Source organism: Pelophylax lessonae, assembly GCF_965119305.1.
Source record: "Pelophylax lessonae genome assembly, chromosome: 12".
Lineage (NCBI taxonomy): Eukaryota > Metazoa > Chordata > Amphibia > Anura > Ranidae > Pelophylax > Pelophylax lessonae.
Window position 1 is genome coordinate 41,433,828 of NC_138779.1, and position 3,324 is coordinate 41,437,151.

Sequence of the window (3,324 nt, forward strand, 5' to 3'; positions counted from 1 at the left end):
ATGATTCTTACTCTGAATGGTCTAAGGTTATTTGTGGTGTACCCCAAGGTTCAGTGTTGGGACCCCTACTTTTTAATACATTTATAAATGATATAGGGTGTGGGATTAAAAATACCATTTCAGTCTTTGTAGATGACAACAAGCTTTGCAGTAGAATAACTTTCTTACAGGATGTCTCCAACTTACAAACCAAACTCAATGCATGGTTTAATTGGCAACTATGTGGCAGATGGGGTTTAATGTTGATAAATGTAAAGTTATGCACTTGTGTAAAAATATTCATGCATCATACATAGAAACATAGAAACATAGAATGTGTTGGCAGATAAGAACCATTTGGCCCATCTAGTCTGCCCAATATATCTGAATCCTATGAATAGTCCCTGGCCCTATCTTATATGAAGGATAGCCTTATCCTAAATATACATAATATAACTTACTAACATTTATAGGTAAAGCTGATCAAGGGAATATTCGATTGCCTCTCGGGGGGATTAGGAAGGAATTTTTTCCCCTGCTGAGGCAAATTGGGTCATGCTTTGTTGGGGTTTTTTCTTTTCCTCTGGATCAATTGTGGGTATAGGATTGTGTATATATGGGATTGTGTGGTTTTTTTTAACCTTTTATTGGTAGAACTAGATACACTTGTGTCTTTTTACAACCAGACTAACTATGTAATTATGTAACAAAATAAATCCAGCTGTTCCCCGCATTACAATAAGCTGAATACTTACCTCTCTAGTATGTGGGAAATAAAGTCTTCCCTATCTTCATCAACACCAGGAGCTGCTGCTATCCAGTACTTCTTGGTATATCCTTTTGAGTATCCCCTGCTGGGGCTGTGGTTCCCCCCGATGGGCACCATATCACAAAAGGCTTAATTGTAAAGAATAATCATTAATTCAATAAATCAATATAAATTCAATAAATAAAGTTATACATCAACCATATAACAAATGTGTAGTACTAATGTGCACCAATATGTGAACTATTCTGATATCTTTGCAATGTGATAGGTCCACACAGTCACATTTTATAAATAAAAAGTCCTCTGTGCATTTCATATTGTTGTAAACTTGTGACTTATCCACTTCCATCAAAACCATAAGGGTATTCCCTCACCTCTAAAAACCGATTCCCATTACGAAGGTCTGCAGATCTCACAGTAAACTGGCTGGTTGTAAAGACCTGTACACTCGGTGGTGCTTCATATCCTGGGTTTTTGACAGCACTATTCTGCCATTCTCTCATGTAAAGCAGTTTTTTTCTATTTACATGTGAGTTTAATTTGACCTTTTTATACAATAAATTTGTTTACAAAAAGTGTAGTGCTAAAATATATAAATGTGTAATTTGATAATAAATTGAAATATACAAAAAGAAAAAACAAAATCATGCAGAAATGTTCAGCTATGAATCATCCGCTAGCAAGTGCAAACTGTATAAAATCCAAATAAATAGTCCTTAAAGATGCAAAGGTGAATGACTGTGAAGATAAGACTCTTTTCCACGACAGTGAAATAATCTGAACATGAATCTGTGTCAGAAAGGAAAATTGTACAGGGACAGTGGGACACCACTCCAATGCACCTCCATCTTTCAATCCAAACATGCTTACCTAATCAATTTGACCTCCACATTATAAGAAGTCACAACGCACTCATATCATGGGGAACATACTGAATCTAAAATGAATGGCACCCTTATGCAGTGGCTCTCATCATTCCACAGAGATGAACTCAGTTGCATTAATATAAAAGGAGTCAAAGCCACATAGTGAAATTCCATAAAACTTCAAGAAGTTATTCAAATTTAGGCAGATATACTCACAAGTATAAAAAGCATATGTGCCTACAGATGCAGTATTCTATCTCGGAGTTGGCACAGACATCCACTCCTCCCTTGGTGTTTCATCACAACTGATGTCATCCAGTGCATGGAAGCCACGTCTGGTCATCACGCAATATATGAATAGAGAACAAGTAGGGGGAAACCGGAAATAAGGAGGGAACGCTGATGGAACCAAGCCTTAATTTAAAAATATTCACAATACCAAGTCTCTGTCTAAACCAAGAATAGGGAGGAACTCTGACGGGACCAAGCCTCTGCTGGCAAATGACCTCCATACCCAGCCGTAGTTTAGATACAAAACAATGCCTGTAAAAATAGCATAGGAAGGACACAAATGTTAACCCGACAGTACATAAATATCGGATCTCTCAACGGGTGGGCCTTGGTGCCGAGCGGCTGCAAGTTTGCGTACCAATTTGTAGATAGAGCTGTGCCGAGAATGTGCACCCTGCATGCTCCTGGTGCAGTTACCAGTGTCTAATGGAGAGCTTTCCAGTCATGTGTTCGCCATGACAGCCAATCACGGCGGTCACATGGTCATAAACCTCTCCTACCTCCCGGCATCTGAAACCTCTTAAAGGGTCGGGAGGTGTCGGCGCAAAATTCCCCGAACGATCACTCCAGATTTGGCCAGCAATAAAGAGCCCAAAATGTATCACTTTTAAGCACAGTCCAGTGTCTATTCAGAATCATTTTGATTGGAGTATGTTGAGTAGAACGAGATGTAAAAAAGGACCAGTTAAATCTATCTGAACTGTTTTGTGTGTACTTGTTCACAAAGAGTGTATCTCTATTAAGAGTTTTATTGGGAAATATCTCTGTTTCCAAAATATCTTCACTGTAACCCGTGTCTAGAAAGCATTTTTTTAAGATTATAGCTTGTGACTCAAAGTAACTCAGACTATTACAATTCCGCCTAAGACGTATAAATTGGCTACGAGGGATACAACGTAACCATGCGTGATGATGGAAACTGTCCAACGAAATGAATGAATTATGATCTGTTGATTTGAAATAGGAACTGGTTATCAATTTGTGGTTCTCAACCTAAAAAATGTATGACCTCAGGGCTAGCTTCAAAAGATAAGAAAATACCCCGATCATTATTATTAAGTTACGCAAAGAAAGAACAAAGGGATTCCTCATTTCCATCCCATAAGAGGAGGACGCCATTGATATATCTAACCCATAAGAATCCCTCAGGTCTCCTATGTGCATAGATGACATCCTTCTCCCATTTGGCCATAAAAAGATTGGCCAGGTTTGGGGTGACTTTTGCCCCATTGCAACTCCCTTATTTTGCAAATAGAACCAGTCATGAAACCAGAAATAATTGTGAGTGGTCAGGAATAATAGCAAATCCATGATAAATCTTTTTTGGAGCACAGGTATATCATCTCAAAAAATGCTATTTTTACAGGCATTATTTTGTGTCTAAACTAAGGCTTGGCATGGTGATCACTTGCTAGCCGA